The sequence below is a fragment of the Gouania willdenowi genome, chromosome 10, assembly GCF_900634775.1.
Source record: "Gouania willdenowi chromosome 10, fGouWil2.1, whole genome shotgun sequence".
Classification (NCBI taxonomy): domain Eukaryota; kingdom Metazoa; phylum Chordata; class Actinopteri; order Blenniiformes; family Gobiesocidae; genus Gouania; species Gouania willdenowi.
In genome coordinates, this window is record NC_041053.1 from 40,404,445 (window position 1) to 40,427,812 (window position 23,368).

The window sequence follows — 23,368 nt, forward strand, 5'->3', positions numbered from 1 at the left end:
CAATGAGTATTATAGTATATACTGTCTACTATACAGGTATACTATAGTATGATTAGGATGATGAGCGTTCCCACTGAAGTAGACTTCCAAGTTTCCCAAGGTGCATCTGGAGCATTAAAAACCTTAGATATTGGAAGCCTCACCCACTAAATTAGCCACGTCTCAAAAAATATTAATCTGATCAAACTACTAATTTACAGAATCTCTTTAGACAGAAGTGTGTGGACCATTTGGGAAATGACATGGAAGGACCCTATTGTTATTTATGATTCAGGAAGTCAATTCCGTATTTTTGGTGATAACTGAAAATTAGTGACGTTACGATTCACTCAACTCCCGATACGATTCACGATACTGGGTTTGCGATACGATTATCTCACAAATTATTTTACAAAATGGGACTGTAGACAAATGATGACTGAAAAATATTCCTTTATTTTTTTGGGGGAAAAAACTAGAAAATATAAATTTTCCTTTTATTTTTCATTGTCAAAAGAATTCCTTGATAAACTATTCAAAACAATGCATTTAAACGAAAAATAAATCTTGAATGAAATAAATAAAGGAATAATACAAAAGAAGAGGAAGCCTATTAATTTAAATTCTGGTTCTATAGTAAATAATACAAAACTGCATAATAGTTCTTTTTCTTTTTAAAAGTGCAACTGAAAATGTATTTTGTGCCTTAACAATTGGACTTTAACAAAAAAAACAGTCATTTCACTGTATTTACGTCATATATTTGTTTGAACCAGCAGAGGGCGCTGGTAACTCAGTGGTCGGTTGGCATGCAGATATCTTGCAGTGAAGAAGAGATGCTATGCTAGCAGACAGAGCTAATAGAAAAACGTGACTTTTACAGATATTCATGTAATATTACAGATATATTTTGGTGCTAAAGGGGTAAGGAATCATTTGTGAACATGTTTAAAAGTAGAAGGAGGCCAGAAAGAAAGTAGTAGCAGATTCCGCCCGCCGCCAACACTTCTGTACTGCGATGCAATTTTCACAGTATTGATGTGAATCATGATACCTATGAATCGATTTTTAACTGCCTTACGATTAATCGTTACATCCCTACTGAAAATCCATTTGTTGATGAAATGAACTCAGGTGTCGCGTTGCATCGACGAGAGCAGGAAACACAATGTGGTTAATTAAGTGGACCATTACCCTTTGAAATGCGCAAAATCTAAACAGCGCAATAAAAACGGGTAATGGAAACACCTAAATAAAAAAAAAAACACTCAAATATCGCTAAAAAGTTTTTACACTTTCATGAGGACGTCAGATGTTTCAATATTATAATGTGTCATGGAAACACATTTTCTGCAAATACACGTCACGGGACGTGACGTACCTGGTCACATGACCACTTCTCTCAGAGAAAACATGACGCGGTACATGTAAACAGAAGAGGAGACATTTCTTAGCGTTATTACTGCCACATTAGAAACAACAAAGGAATACTGAGTGTTCTAAGGAAGTTTGGAGCATCCGTCTTCCTGCAGCCAAGTCTCACGGGATGAGATTTCACATGAGTTACGACGCTCCAATACAACCTTCAATGGAAACACGCTCAAAGCGCAATTATACTTTGTCCACATTTAGAAATATCTCTTTTATTTTGCAGAAATCTGTAATGGAAACCCAGCTACTGGTGAAGGATAACCCACGTCTTTGGAAACATCAGACCACCACGCTGACGAGTGCCTCAGTGGGTGATGAGTGCGACTCAAACCCAGCCAGAGCAGCAGACCAATCCCATCAAACTAAAGTCTGAGCGTCACAGAGCGGCCGCACAACGAGCCTCTGTTGGTCCTGGAGAGGATTCGGCTTCAAGATGGAGAGACACACACTGAAAGCCTGCAGCAAGACCTCTGGCTTCAGTTCAAAACTGACACACACACCCTGACCCTCGCCAAATGTGCTCCAAAAGTCCCGTGCACAGAGACAGCCAACAGAATGTCCAGGTTCAATGACACATGCATACAGACATAATGGATTACACACAGACAACTCTGTTTACAAGTCATAATTCTACACACGCGGATCAAGGTACAGACACACAGATTGTATTACACACGCAAACAAATACCATTATTCATTCACACCAGTCACTCACACAGTCATACCAGTGGTGGTAAGCTACAATGTAGCCACAGCTGCCCTAGGGCAGACTGACAGAGGCGTGGCTGCAATTTCGAGCCTACGGCCCCTCTGACCACCACCAACATTCATGCACAATTCATACAAGGCAATGTGGGTAAAGTGCCTTGCCCAAGGACACAACGACAGTGACTGTTAGAGCAGGATTTGAACCTCCAAATCTTCGGTTACTGGACAACCCACTCCACCACTGAGCCACGGTCGCCTGTTTTAAACAGGTTATCTATAAAGCACATTTAAATCTGCTTAAGTTGATTAAACTGAAATAAAAGTGTCTCTCACGCACAAACACTTGCGCGCGCACACAGACGTTTGTTGTAGCGCACACGCAAACACTTGTACGCGCACACACAAACACTTGTACGCGCGCACACACAAACACGTGTACGCGCGCACACACAAACACGTGTACGCGCACACACAAACACAGAGCTCTGCAGGTGAATCAAACGGCTCTGCATCAGTCAGTGAAATATAAATCACACAACGCAACAAATCGATAATGAAATTTCTTGCCAACGCTTTTAATAGTCGATTTTTATTGATTTTATCGATTCGTTGTTCGGGGCTCGAGACTGCGACCAAATTGGTCGCATATGTGACTATTTTTTCAGTGTGTGCAAATGAAAATTTCATGTGGTCGCATCTGTGCGAGTGAAAATCCAAAAGGAGGAAACTTCCTCGTCCTCTGAGTCTTCCTCCTGTAAATCAGGGTCCGACATGGACATTACACGTGCTGCCATGTCCCCAAACACACGCTGCTGCTGCTGCACCAACACTGGGTAGAGACACGGTCTGTGCTGCGTTCACGGACACTGGGACAAACACACACTGGGGAAAAGCGTCCGGGCAAGCGGAGCAACAGAGCACATGGGGGGTACGATGAGCAGACGTGTGGCGGGCGTACGGGGGGAGATGGCGGTAGAGCGCGCTGAGCTCACCGGGCATAGTGACGCAGTGCATGTGGGGCACCGAGCATAGAATGTACCAAAGAGGAGGACCTCATCAGAACCATCATGGAGGGACCAGAACTGATGGACTATGATGCCAGGCCAGATGTTCAGCTGTGGTTCTGCCAGGGCAGGGGTCTGCAACCTGTGGCTCTGGGGCCTAATGTGGCCCTTTGACTCTTATTTTTTTTACAGAGGCTACAGTATTAATGATTAATGACAAAAAAAATCAAGATATAACAATTTATTAACCTAAAATAAATCACGTTGTGCAATGACTCAGCACATTCCTACTTCACCTCCTGCAACATCTACAGACCATCAACTTTCCTGCAACTGTGACTAACCTTAAGTTTTAAATCCCTGGTAAGATAATTAAACCAACAAAAACACTATTCTGGAAGAAAATACAGATTTTAATAATATGTAACCTGTTGTTATGATTTACTGTTATTTAAAACATTTTTGTTACGTCGTCCTCACTAGAACACACACACTCCTCACCTGAACACACACACACTCCTCACCAGAACACACACACACTCCTCACCAGAACACACACACTCCTCACCTGAACACACACACACTCCTCACCAGAACACACACACACTCCTCACCAGAACACACACACACTCCTCACCAGAACACACACACACTCCTCACCAGAACACACACACTCCTCACCTGAACACACACACACTCCTCACCAGAACACACACACACTCCTCACTAGAACACACACACTCCTCACTAGAACACACACACAGCCATTGTCTGCTTTTAAAGCTGCTCCATGGTTCTCAATCCTCAGACCAGGAATCGGTGTCCGGGGAAATCAGTGAGACAATGAGAGGATGGTTGCGGCGAGCCAGCCAGGAGGAACTCATCCGACAGTCTCACGTAAATAGAGATCGTTTTGAAAACGTTGCTGTGTGAACGCGGAACTTTATGGAAACAAAAATGGAAACAGAAGCAAAACGTCAGTATAGAGGACATGAGAGCTTTCTTCCTCCAATCCTTCATTAGTCAGAAATAACACAAATTAAGTCTGGATGATTTCATTAAATCCACGGGTCGGTTCTATAGGACGTCAAAAAAACTGAATTCATGTTCTGAAACGGAATATTCAACTTAACCCGTTTCCTTTATTTAAAATCAAGACACAGAAATGCCTCACATGCATGTTTTAGGACAAAATCTCACATTTACACAATGTTTTTTCACCAGAAAACGAGTGATTGATGATCTAGAAAGTTTGAAAAACTGACAAATATGATAAATATGATTTCTGCTCAAAATCTCCCTTTAACTGTTATCGTACGACTAGTGACTGGTATTTTAAAAAATACTTGGTAGGGGCGATATTGACAAAAAAAAAAAGTATCCCGATAATTTATCAAGATAACGACAAAAATCATGATAAATAAAAAATAATAATAAAAAAATGCACAACTTAGTGTAAACAGGTTCTTTACTGATTCAGGAAAAGTATCTGTTCTCATTCTGTTGGATCTAAGTGCTGCATTTGACACTGTAGATCATACAATTTTGTTGCACAGATTGCAAACATGGGTTGGACTAAATGGAAAAGTAATGCAATGGTTTAAGTCATACTTGGAGGAGCGAAGCTATTTTGTAAGCATTGGAAACTTTGAATCTGACAGATTACCAATGTCCTGTGGGGTTCCTCAGGGATCTGTTCTTGGACCCCTTCTGTTTAACCTTTACATGCTTCCTTTAGGACAAATTTTACAGAACTGTAAGGTTGATTATCAGAGCTACGCAGATGACACACAACTATATCTATCACTGAACCCAGATGACCATGGTCCCATTGAGGTGTTGTGTGACTGTTTAGAAAAAGTAAACTGCTGGATGAGTGAAAACTTCCTTCAACTAAACCATGACAAGACGGAGGTGATTGTCTTTGGTAACAAGGAAAAGAGGACTTGCTGTCAGCAATTATCTTGAGTCTCGATCTTTAAAAGCTAAAGAACAAGTCAAAAACCTTGGTGTTCTGATTGACTCAGATCTTACATTCAGCAGTCAGATCAAATCTATCACAAAAACATCTTCTACCACCTAAAGAACATCTCCAGAGTGAAAGGTTTAATGGCTCAGAAAGATCAGGAGAAACTGGTCCATGCTTTTATCTCCAGCAGACTGGACTATTGTAATGGTCTTCTGACAGGAATCCCCCAAAAGAGCATCAAACAGCTACAGCTGGTTCAGAACGCTGCAGCTCGGGTCTTAACCAGAACAAAGAGGTCAGAGCACATTACTCCAGTTTTAAAGTCTTTACACTGGCTCCCAGTCAGCCTCAGAATAGACTTTAAAGTTCTGCTGCTGGTGTATAAATCTGTGAATGGGTTTGGTCCAGAATACATCAGTGACATGTTAGTCAGGTATGAACCCAGCAGGTCTCTCAGATCTATGGACACAGATCAGATAGTGGAGCCCAGAGTTCACAGTAAACATGGTGATGCTGCTTTTAGTTGTTATGCTGCAAAGAACTGGAACAAACTGCCAGCAGAGCTGAAGTCAGCATCCAATGTGAACATTTTTAAATCAAAGTTAAAGGCACTTTTTTTCTCTACTGCATATGATTGAGAGAGAGATTTTTTGTCATGTTGTTGATGTAATGATGATTTTACTGATGATTTTAATTGATTTTACTGATGATTTTAAATGTTCTTATTGATTTAAATGTTCTTATTGATTTTAAACAATTGAATGTTTTATCATGTAAAGCACATTGAGTTGCCTTGAGTATGAAATGCGCTATATAAATAAATTTGCCTTGCCTTGCCTTTGCCTTACAAACACAAATAAATGTTCATTTCATTTTGGTCTGTGGGGGCATTCTTAGCTAAATTGAGGGACAAATGGCCTTCGCTAATTTCCAACATGGGAATTTATCGTTTATATCGTGGGATGACAAATTCTTACTGGTGAGAATGTTTTTGACAATAAATCATAAACGATAACATATCGCACTTTTCTAATATTTGGGGGGGTTTCTCTCTCTCTCTCTTTTTATTTAAAAAATCGGGAAATGACTTAAAAATGCCTTTTGCAACAATATCACACATTTACACAATATTTTTCCATCGGAAAATGGGTGATTAAATGTGACATCTGTAATATAATTAATTTCCCACTGGGATAAAGTATTTCTGATTGATACGCAGATAAACCCGTTGAAAATCTCCGGCTATGTGTAACAGATGGAGCAGTGATCATGTTATCACTGAACACATCTGAAGTGTGTTTTTAATGTTTTATTTCTAAGGCCTCACAGTGACATGTTTGATGGATGTTAAACAGTTTGTGTTGACATCACGCTGAGCTAACACTCACTGGTTTTACTGGTCGCGTCGCTTGCTTTGCTTCAAACAGGATGAACAACCCTCCATGTTTTCTGTTTTCATAAATAAAATAAATCTCATCCTTCAGGAGGAGATGTATAAATCACGTCGTGTTTATATCCACATTGACTGTTATCCAATCTGGATTTCCTCAAACAAAAATAAACCTTCATTTAGCATTTTCAGTATCTCCCTGTAGTTTGATAATCAACACCAAGAATGAGAATATGAAGAACAATATCATTTTTAAAGACAAACAACAAAAAGACAAATACAAAAAAATCACACGACAAAATATGAGAAAGAATACGACCGATACGAAGAAGAAAAATACAAAAAATACGACAAAGAATATTAATACCACAAATACAAATAATGTCAATATAAAAAAATATCAATATGACAAAGACGAATACAACAATTAAAAAGAGCACAAAAACAAAACAACAAAATACAATAAAGAACAAGAAGAGTATGACCAATATGAAGGAAAAATATAACAATGAATATGAAATATGAATACAATGAAGACTTCATCTAAAAATACGTATGAGACGGAGAATACGAATGCAATGAACGAGATGACGATAAATAAAGATGAGGAATACAAATAACTAGAGAACAATAGAGAACAATATTTAACCAATTGTTACATACATTTTAACCTTCAACATAATATATCTACAGTATTCTACAATTTAATAAAATAAATAAAAAAATTAATTATAAGATCCTGAAAAATAACCTGAATAAATCCAATAAAAACAAATTATACTTTTAAAGTGCAAACAATTCAAGTCACTTCAGTTAAATTTTACTGTCAATTAGGGATGTAACGATTCACTCAACTCCCGATACGATTCAATTCACGATACTGGGTTCACAATTTATTTTGCATAATGGGACTGTAGACAAATGATGACTGAAAAATGTTCCTTTATTTTTTGGGGGGAAAAAACTAGAAAATATAAATTTTCCTTTTATTTTTCATTGTCAAAAGAATTCCTTGATAAACTATTCAAAACAATGCATTTTAACGAAAAATAAATCTTGACTGAAATAAATAAAAGAATAATACAATTGAAGAAGAAGCCTATTCATTTACATTCTGGTTCTAAAATAAACAATGAAAAACTACATAATAGTTCTTTTTCTTTTTAAAAGTGCAACTGAAAATGTATTTTGTGCCTTAATAATTGGACTTTAAAAAAAAAAAAAAAACAGTCATTGCACTGTATTTACATCAGATATTTGTTCGGACCAGCAGAGGGCGCTGGTAACCCAGTTGTCGGTTGGGATGCAGATATTCTGTGCAGTGAAGAAGAGATGCTATGCTAGCAGACAGAGCTAATAGAAAAACGTGACTTTTACAGATATTCACGTAATATTACAGATATTCTTTCGGTGCTAAAGGGGTAATGAATCATTTATGAACATGTTTAAGAGTAGAAAGCGACCAGCAAGAAAGTAGTAGCAGATTCCAAATTGTCAAAAAAGACAAATATGTCAAATATGAAGAAGATTTTTCGTGATTATGCAAAATGGAAAGAAATCACAGACCACTTCCTGAAAGGGAAATGTCACGGAATACACCCTCACACACGTTTTGATTAATGAATGGAAAATGAATAAATAGCAGAAAGATGGAATCATGGAATTCACTTCCTGAAATGGAAATATGACGTAGAACATTAAAGATTAAATGAGAGCTTTGGCCTTTAATGGTCGTATATGTTTTTACATATATGAAATCAGTCCTCTGTATTTAACCCGTCCCTGTGGAGCAGAGGGCAGCCATGTTGCGGCGCTCGGGGAGCAGTTAGGGGTTAGGGACGTGCTCAACATCCCACAGCGATGGCCCGTGTGAGATTTGAACTGGCAACCCTCACTCACACATGTACACACTACTTCTCCTGAAAAACATGAGGTTAAACTCCTGAAATGTAAATATCTATATGACACAGATTAAACCCTCACCAACATGTTTTGGAACAATGTCACAAATTTCCAGAATTTTCTTTTTTTTTTTTTAATATAAATACAAAATAAAACAAAATAAATGTGTTAAATTTACATTATAAATGGAAATTGATCTACTATTTATACCAAATAGTCACATTATTTTAAATGAACTGTAAAATAATATCAATTAATTAATTAAAAAACACAAATATATCAAAGAAACCATTACTTTCACTTACTTCTCTAAAACTAAAACTCCAGTCCTGTGACACTGACCTAACGCCTGTTATTTTTCTATTTTTGTTGTATTTTTCATGTGCTTTAGGAGTCATTTGGTGTGTTTTTGTGTATCATTTTGCTATTTTGTACAATTTTCTTTCAATTTGTGTATTTATAAAGTCATTTTAATTATTTTAGTTGTAATTTTGTATGACTTTTTAGTCATTTTGGGTTTTTGAAATCATTCTATATATTTATGATGTGATTTTATAGGGGTTTGTTGTCATTGTGTAAGATTTTTCATTATTTTGTAGTCATTTTGTGTATCCATGTTGTGATTTTGTATGTTTTAGACTGGAGTCCATCCCTTCATGGTGGTTTTCAAAGTGATGGTCATCGTGCCGAGGCTGTCAACAGGTTAAAGCGCTAATGCTAACACCTTCCTAGCTTCATCAAATTGCCTGCAGTAATGAGGGAGTCTGCAGTCAGACTTTAAAAATGTTACTGCAGTATTTTGTGTTTTGTGTTTAATGTTATGGTGTAACTTTTGATACAGGTATTATTAAATGCAGATTTTATTCTGGAGGGAATTAATTTGTTCAGCTGAATATCTCATCTTTAAATGATTTCTGGTCAAACAATATTGTTTTTCTTTTGAAAGTAAATGCACTTAGTTTAAAAATGTGTTAAAATGAATAGTAAAAGATTTATGTATTGAATAAGTTGCACTGATACAGTATCCCCTGATTAGTCGCTCTGGGCGTTAAGTGACACTTGTTATAAACTAATGCACCAACACACGTTAAACATCACAGAAGTGTTGTATGTCCATTACCATGACGACAACTTCACAGAGTTTATTTCAGCCTGTCAAATAAAAGCAGAAGCATCAACAAAGAGGAGAAAACACTAAATCAAACCGGCCACGAGCGTCATCTGTGAGCTTTGTTTTGACTACACGTTAAAAAATCCACGTTAACGGAATTGCGGACATTATCGACCAATGAAAACGGTTAAACACTAGAAACGGAGAGAATCGGCATGAAACGCCGTCAACGTGAGGTAATGAACATTAATTTATAGGGAAAAGTTTCCGGGACGTGTTCATTAGGTGTACCACCCGCCCCCTCCTGCCCTAAACCCCCCAAACACCCTCTAAACTGCCTAAAAACTACGCAAATCATCACTGACTCCTAATTACAGAGCCACCAGTGCCTGCTTAACTGTCAAATATTCTGACCCCTAGTGGTGAAATAACATCCTTGTGTCCATTTGTTTTTGTTTAATGTTATGGTCTGGAATGATGTCATCAGGGGCATTTAAATTAGGTTAATTTAAATTAAGTTGATCAAACCTTTAAAGTAAACCAGTAAACCATCGATCCCTGAGGGGAAGTATGGTAACATTAATGCTGTTCTCATACATCTTTACATTACATATAATAATTAAAAAGGAGGAGTCAGAATAATCCATCTACCATTTAATTGCATCTTACTTTATTTTGAGGATCTCCTCCTCCTCCTCCTCCTCCTCCTCCTCCTCCATCATCTCATCACAACTACAAACACATTTCAGGAGTCAGAGAGAAACTTTACTTTAGTCCGTTAGAACGTAAACGTCCTCCATAAACACCTTCTGATTGATTATTAATCAATATAAACACCAAGCCACGACTCTGACTCACTTCCTGAAACAGAAAAGACAATATTGTTATTAGGAGCTCGTAGGAGTTCTTATTATTATTATTCCACAACTCCTTTGTCCTAGAACTCCTCCTAGGCTATTAACACTAGCATGCCCAAGGTTTTCTTACTCCTGTTGCCCTGCCCAGAGGCCGCCAAATGACACTCATTTGCAACTCAGTGGGGCCACCTCTCTTATGTAAATGCAGCCATTCGATCGGAATGTGCAGCTGGGCAGTGACAAACTTTGGGGGTTGGTGTAAATGATGGCCAGTGTTGAGAAACCAGTTTCTCCCAGGTAGATGTTTGTTAATCCAAATAACATTATATGGAATTATTGGATAAGAATGGCCAAATTAATATGAGCCATGTGTGTTGTGATCAATTAATAAACCACAATAAATAAAATTAGAAAAAGAAAAACAGTAATAAAGCAACCAAGCTCCTGTTTCCTACTCCTGTATTTTCACTATTTACCTTTATTGTTTTTGTGCTTATAAATCAAATGTATTGTTGCTATTTATGGTAAAGCAAGATTTCCGAGTGTGAAAAGGACTGTTTGAGTTTTCACTTTAAAAAGGTAAATTCACGAGGTCCACCATTCACTAACCTGGTCCATGAATTATTTTATTAAGCTATTATTTTACAAATTTGAAGAAAGTGCACAAGATGCACAAATAATCAATGCTTCAACAGGGAAAAACAAAAACCCAGGCAGGCACATCACCATAGATGAGCAACTTTTTCCAACTAAGACTCGCTGCTGTTTCTTGCAATACATTGCAACGAAGCCGGACAAGTTTGGTATCAAGTTCTGTGTGGCATGTGACCTTAAATCCAAGTATGTGTGCAAAATCATCCCATATCTTGGCAAAGACCCCAGTCGTCCACCTGGGGAGAGATTGTCTGAAAATGTGGTGATGAAGCTTATGGAACCGTTTATGGACGAAGGAAGAACTGTTATAACCGACAATTTTTTCACTTCATTGTCACTAGCACGTCGACTGCACAGCCGAAAGACCACCCTCCTTGGCACAGTCAATAAGATTCGCCGGGAGCTTCCAGATTCAGCTAAAAAGAATTTGGCCCGTGAGGAATTCAGCACACAAGTGTTTTCAACCTCTGGTGCCACACTGACTGTTTATGCGCCCAAACGGAAGAAGACTGTCTGCCTCCTCAGTAGCGTGCACAGCGTGGTGGAGACTGAGGCTACTCGGAAAAAAAAGCCGAACACAGTCACCGACTACAACAGCATGAAATGTGGTGTGGACGTCATGGACCACATGGTTCTAAAGTACACTGTGCGTTCAGGAACACGGCGTTGGCCAGTCGCTGTGTTTTACAACATGATTGACATTGCAGCGCTGAACGCACATGTGCTTTATCAGGCATGCACTGGGGTCAAGGAGAGAAGGGTGGACTTCTTGCTGGAGCTTGCAAATGAGTTTGCCCGGTCTCATATGGCAGCCAAGGAGGTGAATGAGCAAAACCTTCAGCAACAACCACCCACACCTGATGTGGGGAAAAGGGCAGTGTGCCAGGTGAAGTGTTGCTGCAGGAAAAACCGTGCCACCAAGCGTTGTATGTATTGTGACAAGTTTGCACGTGGCAAATGCATAAAGGAGGTGTGGCAGTGCCAGAATTGTTCACAAAATCTCTATTAAATAAATTTCACCAAGAATGCAAACAAACTGTTGCCGTCTCACTATTACTACTTACTACTTTCTGTTGCAAAAGTTGAAATATAAGTTGCAACCTCTATGTAGCTGCTGTATGGGAAACACAAAGGAGAATACAAAAGGTCTTTGTGTCCTGGAACCTACCTAGCCACCCCCCCACCCTAGTTGAGGGGGGAGTAGTGGCCTCAGTAACATAACAATGGTCACAAGCTGAGTTGTTCACACCCGCCAAATGACACCAGCTTGGACTTTAAAGGTATAGGTGTCAAATGACACCACTCTGGTCATGCTAGTGTTAATGCAGCACTAATGACACGCATGTCATCTCATAGAGACAATGATGTGCAGTCGACTTTTTTGGAGCCAAAATGTCAAGGTCAAGGTCATATCAATTGTCTCGGGATATGACGATACTGCGATTATCGATATATTGGTCAGAAATCAATCTACGATAATCTATGACATGACAAGAAAAAAAAAGATTAAGTGAAAAAATACAATTTTTATTTCATATCTCTGAAAGACAATAAATTGAAACCGTGTCCTATGAACAGTGACACTATTTTAGTGCAACATTTATGTAAATAAATGTCAACATACCAATGTAAACCAATAAGTATCTCCAACAGTGCTTTATGTAAACAATAAATAGAGTTTTTCTTACCAGTGACATCATTATAGTAAAATATTCCAGTAAACAATATATTGGTTCCTTCAACAAACAGTGACAACATTTCTGTGAAGACGGTACATTTTAGTGAGGAAAAAAAAATGTAAAAAAATTAAATAAAATCGATACTTAGCGCGAGCATATCAATAATCGATCGTGCGAAAAAATATTGCGATATATAACCGTATCGAGATATCGTCACACTCCTAAATCATTATACTTTTTTTTTTTAACTTATTTTCAGTGACGTGCAGTCAGGGTAGGAAAGGTAGGCAGTGCCTACCCAAGGGTGAATTGATATTTTGATTATTTGTTTTACTTATAATATAATTGTAAATTATTTATTTTTCAATTTCTGATAGCCTACAGTACCTATAAGTTGCCTATCCAACCCTGGTGCTCACGGCACGTCACTGCTTATTTTATAGTGTGGAACGTTAGAAAAGGTTTAATCATGTGATGTTACAACAGACAGAGAACAATATTTAACCAATTGTTACATACATTTTAACCTTCAACATAATATATCTACAGTATTCTACAATTTAATAAAATTAATAAAAAAAAAATAATTATAAGATCCTGAAAAATAACCTAAATAAATCCAATAAAAACAAATTATACTTTTAAAGTGCAAACAATTCAAGTCACTTCAGTTAAATTTTGTGTCAATTAGAGATATAAGGATTCACTCAACTCCCGATATGATTCGATTCACGATACTGGGTTCACGATACGATTCTCTCACAATTTATTTTACAAAATGGGACTGTAGACAAATGATGACTGAAAAATATTCCTTTATTTTTTTGGGGGAAAAAACTAGAAAATACTGTATTATTTTCCTTTTAGTTTTCATTGTCAAAAGAATCCCTTGATAAACTATTCAAAACAATACAATTTAACTAAAAATAAATCTTGAATGAAATAAATAAAGGAATAATACAAATGAAGAAGAAGCCTATTAATTTAAATTCTGGTTCTATAGTAAACAATGCAAAACTACATAATAGTTCTTTTTCTTTTTAAAAGTGCAACTGAAAATGTATTTTGTGTCTTAACAATTGGACTTTAACAAAAAAACAGTCATTGCACTGATTTACGTCAGATATTTGTTTGGACCAGCAGAGGGCGCTGGTAACCCAGAGGTCGGTTAGAATGCAGCTAATCTAGCAGTGAAGAAGAGATGCTATGCTAGCAGACAGAACTAATAGAAAAACGTGACTTTTACAGATATTCACGTAATATTACAGATATCATTTCGGTGCTAAAGGGGGTAAGGAATCATTTATGAACATGAAACATTAACATGTAAGAGTAGAATGCGGTCAGAAAGAAAATAGTAGCAGATTCCACCCGCCAGTACACTGCTGAACAAGGGATAAAATTTATAGCGCCCTCTGCTGTTTAAAAAAAGTACTGCGATTCAATTTTCAAAGTATTGATGTCAATCGTGATACCTATGAATCGATTTTTAACTGCCTTACAATTAATCGTTACATCCCTACTGTCAGTATATGGAGGGAACAACTGAGGGCGGGGCCAAAAACAACAAAAACAACAACACAATATCGTCCACTGCTCAAAGTTACGAGTTCACAACTCTAGCTTCACTGACTGTGGCCAAAACAATGTGATCATTGCTCTAGTGTAAACAATATAAACATGTCACTCTAATAACAAGAGCAGAAAATAAATATTAATCAGTCATTTAATTGAACTGCTAACTACCCTTTGTGCTGTCCGAGCAAAATCTGAGAGTATTTTAGGACAATATCACACATTTGTATTCTGTTTTTCACCACAAAACAGGTGATTAAGTAGCTAGAAAATGTACAGATGAACCTGTTTAAAATCTCTTGCCTTGGTTAAAGGATCAAGTAGTGATCAAATAAATAACCAGCTTTATCTAAAGTGTGTTTTTGGTTCAGATTATTCTGACTGAATTCAAATGTGAAAAGGCTCTGCTCCAAAAACAGGTTTAGCTGATGGTGTATTAGCTGAACTGGTGATCAGTTTACCTGGTGACACGTCTCTAATCATGACTGTGTGGGGTTTAGTCCAAAACGTGAGGGTTTTTCTCCAATTGGAGGTAATTATTGGTTTCACTAATGATGTTTTGTGATCATATCACACGTTTCCATGGGATTTTACCTGTTAGACGGGAGGCTAAGAGGCTAACAGTGTGGCTAACGTCGCTCTTGTGAATGATTTAAGCTTAACATTCTGTTTTTTGTAAATCATCTGAAGCGTATAAAATATAAAATCAATAATACGTATGATTTCAGAAAGTTTAATAGTCAGTGAAGTCATCTAAACAAAGAAAGTAACTTAAACAAAACGGAAAAGTGTCAATCCTGAAACGGCAATAATGCTAAATAATATTTATTATTATTTAGCTTTTAAAACCAAATAAAGCAGAAATTGCAATCTGATGCTGAAAGTAGGCTCACGTGCATGTTTTGGGAAAATATCACACATTAACGCATAATTTGTCTTCGTAAATGGGTGGTCAGAGAGACGGAAATGTCACGATTACACCAGATTAGATGTAATATAACCTTCTGAAAATGAAACATCTATAAAACACAGACTCAACCCTCACACACATATTTTTCACTGTAAAACCAGTGGTTTAATGTTAGCTTTAGCAAGTGGAACAAACGCTGGGCCTGAAATCTCACGCAAAATTTCATGTGTGTTTGTTTAAACGCCTTTACTTCATTCTTACTGGTTTCTTTTCTGAACAATTTGAGCCCATTTTTGCTTATTTTTACCCTTTTTCTGCAACTACACCAAACTCACCATATTTTAACCTTTTTTCATCACTTTTTCTTGCCATATACGTTGACCAATTATTGTCACTTTTAACCTCTTTTTACCAAATTTCATACTTTTTTTTGCCACATTCACTAGCTGTCATGCCCATTATTTGCCAGTTCAAACTAATTGTTCCAATATTGACAATTTGAACCATTTTGGTCACTCTAACTTGCACATTGGCTTTTAACAAATTTATGTTTAATTCAGAATAACTACTTCCAATTTAAAAAACGTCATTTAAACGTGGCCAATGACAGCAGCGAGGACTGAGACATGCGGACATTTTCACACCACTCATCCAGGATGACGACTTCCTTCTCAAAGTCGTCCCACCAGCTGGCAGCGCGTCCAGTTCTGACCCAAAATCACCGAGCACAATGTCTTCAAGGTGAAAGGAAGAGAAATATTTGCTCCTCAAGAAGAAGCAATAGTTGGACTCCTAACAACAAGCAACCAAAGAGCGCCTGTTAGAAGTAGCACGGTAACCACCTGGCCACTGGCCGACATAAACGAATGCGCAAATATGACGTTCATTCACTCGATGTCACAGGTAGTGACATTTGGAAACTTAAAACTCAGGTTATCTGCGTCTGCACTCAAACACAAAACTGGAGTTTTCCAAAATCTTCACTTTGGTCAGAGTTTTCCAAAACTCCGTTTTTAATGACCTGCATATTTGTGTGGACGACAGGCCAAACCAAGGAAAAATATATTTGTTTTAGTGGCTACGACTACGTGTGGACAGAACCCCAGTGTTTAGTCAGATAACAAAAGCCCACAGATACAGTATATGACCTCAATCATAACAGTAGCACAATGGAGGGTCTCTGAAAATCTCTGAAATGTGGATCAAATGAGCACATGTTGATATTCTACTTGGTCACTTTCTCACTTCAAATGTTTTCAGAACTTTCAAAGTAAAGGTGGAGAATCCGTCCATCCATTTTCAAACCCACTTGCTCCTGTTTGTCAGGGTCGCGGGGGTCTGCCGGTGCCAATCTCCGGCTCTCATTGGGTGCTGACACTTTCACTCTCATTGACTCCTATGGACTATTTTAGACACCAATCAACCTTACAGTCATGTTTTTGGATTGTGGGAGGAAGCCGGAGGAACCCACGCAGCACGGGGAGAACATGCAAACTCCACTCCAGGTGTCCACCCCAGGGCTTGAACCCAGAACCTTCTTGCTGTGAGGTGGACGTGCTAACCACGGTAAGGTTTTTAACGCTGTAGGTTCCAAATGCATCTTGGGAAACTTGGAAGTCTACTTCAGTGGGAACGCTCAGCATTCTCATCATCCATCCATCCATTTTCAGACCCGTTTGCTCCAGTTTTCAGGGTGGTGGGGGTCTGCTGGTGCCTATCTCCAACTCTAGACGGGAGCACACCCTGCACAGGGCGCCAGTTCATTGCAGGGCAACACATACACAGACAAACAATTACTTGCACCAACAGTCATTCCAACGGGCAATTTAGAGACTCCAGTCAACCAATGTTTATGGATTGTGGGACGAAGCCGGTGTACCTGGAGGAAACCTCCACCTTAGTGTGAGGCGGACGTGCTAACCATGACGCCATCGAAATTAAATTACGATTATTACACCCAACGATTACAAAAATAACATCATAGAGAAAAAACAATTATTAAAAACAATAAATAAATTTAAAATTGTTTTATTCTCCAAATAAAACAAACCCACTATTTCTGACATCTACAAATAATAAAGCTTGGCACACATGCAAGCTCCTCCCCTCCGCCCCGCCCCTCTCAAAGCCGAAGCTAGCCTGCAGGCTAACATGAGGAAAGTTGTTGCTAGTGGTGTTGAAACATGAGGAGGAACGCAGCAAAAACACTGGTAAACAAGTGGTGAGTTAAATTATCTTCTATGGGACATTTTGTGTTTGATGATGAAGATCTAGAACAAAGACACATCATGTGCAACAAGTGTTTTGTTTTGTGCAAAATTGAACATACTTGGGATTTTATTTATGTTTAAAGAATGTATTTTATGTTTTTTTGTACAAAAAATAAATAACTTTTTGGTTGATAAATAACCGTGATTTCAATTTTGACAAAAATAATTGTGATTATAGTTTTTTTCTATAATCAAGCAGCCCTACGCCATGGTGCACCATCCTAATCATAATTAGTGTATATTAAATAGAGCTGCACAATTAATCGAATTTTGATCAGGATCACGATTTTGGTTGTCACGCTTAAATCAACCTGACCGTCGGCAAAATTTACATTTAAAATGTGGGCTCTGCTGCATTTCTAATCAGGCACTTTCTCAACCTTTAGTCAGAGGGGGCTTTGAGTCATTTGGTGGGTTGATGGGAGCTGGGAGCTGTAATTGTTTCCTATGAGTTGTGTTTTGTGAAAGCACTCTGTAATGATGTATTTATTCAGTTATCCTAACATAATATATAATTGTGATTATAATAATGATTACAATATTGATTAAAACAATCATGATAATCATTTCGGCCATAATCGTGCAGCCCTAATACTAAACAGTATGTACTCATTGATTTCTTAGCATATAGAGGGTTTTCATGGCACGTCATCAACCCGGAAGTCGCCATTTTGGCGATAAGCAGCAGCAAAACAAACCGCACGCACACGGCAAATCTCGAATTTTGAGAGGAAACAGTGAATTATTGCGATGGATAAACCACAGAAAAGCTCCTCAAAATGCGTTATTGATACAAAGGCGTACAGAGAAGGAAAGGTCACAATATTTGGAAAAGTTAGGCTTCATTGATGGTGCAGATCAATACGGGTTGATCTATTACGTATCCTGATATCGTCAACTATCTGGTTCTCTCTCCAAGCCCATACACAGCAGAAGACCTTAAATCTGATCAAAGTTTGGAGTTCTATAACCAGATGTTGAGTGGATGTGTCGTCAAGGCCACAGTAATTAACGCAATAACAGTAAAAGTTCAGACTTTTTACCTGGAATCCAATGATTAATACAGCTCTACATGTTAGCATCTGTGTTGCTACTGTAGCAGGCTATTACATGTGATTATATTGAGTCAATAATGTACACATGAAGTAGCTTAATATGAATTATATTATCATCATCACACTAGAAAATGAGTTCATATCCGCTGCTATCAACAATTTACTGACCTGACAAGAAACGGGCCGAACACATTCGGACGTTGTCCAGACGTTTGCCTCGTAGATCCTGGTTGAGCTACGCTAACCACTAGCGTCTCCTTTCCTCTGATAACTGTTGAAATTGTTCTAACTTTTGACAGTCAATAAAACAATACAATAATTCACCATTGCCTCTCAAAATTCATGATTTGCGTGCGTGCGTTGGCTTTGTTTTGCTGCTGCAATATCTCCAAAATGGCGACTTCTGGGTTGACGACGCGATTGATGACGTGCAGTGAAACCATCTATAGTAGGTTAGTGACATTTACTACTCAGCCTTTGTTTTTGTTTGCTTCTCCCAACTGTCAGTAGATGACTGTGACCTACAGCCTCTTCTTCATGTGTTTAAATATTGTTGTAGTAATTTATCAACAACACAACAGTGTGTGTGTGTGTGTGTGTGTGTGTGTGTGTGTGTGTGTGTATTGTTCAGACATTTGGTAAACTTGTATGAATCCATGCTGTTTCTCTTTAATCCTGTCACAGGTGAAAATGAACTTTTTTTTTTGGCACAAACAGAAGAAGTTTGAGGAATGACAACATCTACCAGTGGAACCAGTAAACAGTCTGATGGGTCTCGTTCCACAATGTCACACACTGTGCATCTGCAGCATGTGGAGAACCGTGTGTGTGTGTGTGTGTGTGTGTGTGTGTGTGTGTGTGTGTGTGTGTGTGTATGTGTGTGTGTGTACCCCACACACACACACACACACACACACACAAAGCCCAGAGGACGGGCTCCCCCAGGGACCAGGACCAGGGTCTGCGGGACTTCCATCAGACCCAGGCGGCTGCAGCAGCCTCCAGTCCGGGTGTGACCCGCTCCTCAACCCGCACGGATCCGCACCCACGCCCGGTGTTAAACCGCAGGGCCGCCATGCACACACACACACACGGACGGACTCACACACACCATCCGCACGCCCGTGTAGCACCGAGGCAGGAAACAGACATGGACCGGAGTCACCGACCGGGACCGTGAACCGGCCGCTCTGAGCCCGGTGTTGGTGTGTCGGAGCCCGGGGGAGAGTTAAAGCCCACTAACCTGTCCTGGAGCAGCTCGGTCCGCTCGGTCCGGGGCTCGAATCCGAGTTAAATCCACTACCAGTAAAACAAAGAGGCGAAAATGTCCGAGCGCACACGGAACAGGCCGAAGCAGCGCTCATCGGGGCGCATGCGCGGAGCCGAGTCGGAGGGGGAGGGGGAGCAGAGGGTGGACGAGGACAAGGAGCGAGTGTAGGGTCCTCAAACAGTGGGTCGCGGCCCAAGTGTGGGCAATACGGACCAGGGTTGGGGTCAGTTACAATTACATTTTCAATTACTCATGTTCAATTACAATTGAGTTGTGATTACAGTGACCAGCATCTTTTCCGATTACAATTAAATTATTTTTTATCCTCAGAAAGTCAATTACAATTAATCACAATTACTGAACCTGACATAAATAACCTAATAAAAGTTAACCTTCCTTATGTGTTAGCTTTCTGTTAGCATCTCTTATGCTAACAGGTCCTAAATCACCTGTAAAATACACTAAAAACATTTATTTATCATTTTATTTAGTTTCTTAGGCTTCCTAATCAATGAAAATATAGGTTTTAATTTTTTAATAGTAAAATGTGGGAAAGCTTGATATGAAACTTACTTTAATAATTGTTAACTACATTTGTGTAGAACTGTAACATTGTTTCCCAGTATTCGTTCAATTGTAATTAACTATTTTTATTTAATTTTCACGGAAATTACAATCACGAAGTAAATTTGCTGAACTCAATTACAATGTAATTATGACAATTATAATTACACCATAATTGTAATTATTTATCAATTACGTGATTACAGATCAGTTTTAAATATATAAAGACAAACAGGAAATACAGTGCTCTTATTTTGAAGTTGTCAACAGGTGGCAACATGACAACAAAAATACACAAAATGACTCAAAAAACACATACATCAGCAAATATCATATTACAAAAAAAACAAGATAAAATCAACAAAATGACAGTAAAATGCAGAAAATCACTGTAAAATTAATGAAAGGACAAGAAAAATATTAAAAAAACACACAAACAACAACAAAACACACAACAATTAATCTACACAGAAAAAAAGCGAGTTCTTGGAAAAATAAAGAAATCTTAAATCTTAAAAGACTGAACGCTTGTAGAAATTCACAAACCTTGAGGTGCACAGGCTGTCGTCATACAATGAAATGGTTGAGAATGACAGATCTGTCTATATTCATCAACCGCTAACACTGAATAAGAAAAAGTGTTGTTTAACATGATCCATTCTCTGGTATGTCCTGCTGCTCAGTTACACCTGTTTTTACTGATAAAATGAAGATGATTAAAGATAAAATCTCACCCCTGCCATGTGGTTCCTCTGCTGTCTCTGAGCCTGTCTCCACCATGTGGTCCTCATAGAACCGTGACTTTATCAAAAAGTGTTTGATGTAATTGGCCCTTGAGTCACTAAAATGGTGAACCTCTGTCTGTCTACTGGTGTGTTTCCCAACGGACCTCAATAGTTTCAGGCCTCGTTCCTGTCTAAGATCCTTGAGAAGGTGGTCTGTGACCAGCTGACATTTTTCCTGAATCAAAATAACATCCATGAGACGTTTCAGTCCGGTTTCTGTAAACAACGCTCTATGGAGACGGCCTTACTGAAAGTGTCTGGAGACATTTGGGGAAAATGCACTGTTCTGGTTCTTCTGGATCTGTCCTCAGCCTTCCACACCGTTGACCACCAGGTCCTGCTGAGAAGATTGAGGGATCAAGTAGGACTGTCAGGGTCAGTTCTTCAGTGGTTCTGCTCATAGTTATGTGGGTGAAGTTTTAGTGTTTCAGCAAATCAAATAAGGTCTGAGTCAGCAGATTTGTTGTGTGGAGTCCCTCAAGGTTCCGTTTTGGGTCCTGTCTTATTTTTGTTGTATTTGACCCCCTTGGTTCAGTGATGTTTGTTACCACCTATCCACTGATGATATCCAGCTTTACTGCTTCGTTAAGCCATCAGAGATCCAGAAGCTAAACTCCTTACTCCACTGTTTAGTGGAAATAAAACGATGACTAAGCGATAACGCTCTGCAGCTCAATGCAGACTAAACAGAAACGCTGGTGATTGCCACTGATGACTCAGTTCCAGGGATTAAACAGTTTTTAGGTGACTTAGGTCAGTCTGCTAAACCCAGCCTAAGAAAGTTGGGCGTTATCTTTGTCATTAGTGCAGCACTGTGAGCAGCTGAAGATCAACTACTTCTTCCATCTAAGGAACATCTCTAAACTGAGGAAAATGATGTCTCAGAATGTTCTGGAGCTCATCATCCATGCCTTTGCGTCTTGTCGTTTAGACTATTGTAATAGTTTATTCTCATGTCTGAACAAGAAGGAACTGTCTCGTCTGCAACTAGTGCAAAACTCTGCAGCGAGAATCCTGACCCGTACAAATAGGAGGACTCACATATCTCCTGTTCTAAAAGAACTCCATTGGCTGCCAGTGTCTTATAGGATAATTGTTCAAATTCTGGTTCTGGCGTTCAGAACCTTGCAGGGTCAGGATCCTTCTTACATCAGTATCTGATACAGCCTTACACCCCTTCCTGGGCTCTGAGGTTCATGGATCAGAATCTGCTGATGGTTCCTTGCACTGGTTTCTGGACCAGAGGAGACGGATCTTTCCAGGCTTTAGAACCACCATCTGCTCTCTGCGTTCAGTTGACTCTGTCGACAACTTCAAAAGCCAGTTTAAGACTTATTTATTTGTTCAAGCTTTTAACGAGCTATTCTTGGGCTGCTATGATTCTATGTTGTCTTGATCTTTTATAATGTCTGTACATTTGGATTTTAAACAGTGTTGTGAAGCACTTTGTGTCTTTTTGTCTGTGAAAGATGCTATAGAAATAAATATTATTTACTTTAATTCTGAACTAAGAGTCAATGGTGATGAACACATAAAATAACAACAAAAGTGAACAAAATGAGAGGAAAAATACACAATATAGACAATTGAAGGACAAATATAGAAAACAATTCCTAAATTTAGGGGCTCAGTTCATAGGAACATGGGTTGGGAACCGGAGGGTTGCCAGCTCAAGTCCCGGTGTGGACTGCTCTAGTAGCTGGAGAGGGCACCCCCAGAGCATTGCCGAGGTGCCCTTGAGTAAGGCATTGAATTCCAACACTGCTCCCTTTGTTGCAAAGCAACTTTGAGTTCCCAGAAAAGCGCTATACAAAACTGATGCATAATATTGATAATAAACAAAAAAAAATACACAAAACAACAACAAAAACATATAAAATGAGAGAAAAATAGGCAAAATGACAACAATAGTAAACAAAAATGACAATAATAATGTTCAGATCATTATTCTAAATGTGACTACATTATTTACTATATTATTATTCAGCTTGCTGTGATAAAAGTTGCCCATCTCTACTTTAGGAAGCTGTAAATACTTTTATTTTTAATGTTACTTTTCTTTTCTTAAATTTACACTTCTTAGTATATAATGATAAAACAAAATTTAAAAAAAAAAGATAATTTTTTTGTGTGACTTGAGTTTGTGGATAAAAGTTGACTTTAATGCTGACAGACAGAAAAAAGTTGAACATGGTCCAGTTTTCCCACAGGTTTCACTTCCTGAAAACTTCCCATGAAGGGTTAAAAAGAGGGAG

General features: G+C 38.5%; 1 protein-coding gene across 2 annotated transcripts in view; it reads right to left on the bottom strand.

The window, feature by feature from the left end:
• pcgf3 (polycomb group ring finger 3) overlaps positions 1-19,871 on the bottom strand; it is a 41,616-nt gene extending 21,745 nt beyond the window's left edge. For both annotated transcript variants that reach the window (XM_028459546.1, XM_028459545.1), the window contains exon 1: positions 19,738-19,871. The gene's annotated coding sequence lies outside the window, so the exon portion shown is untranslated. The remainder of the gene's footprint in view (positions 1-19,737) is intronic.
• Between the last annotated feature and the right edge of the window lie 3,497 nt (positions 19,872-23,368).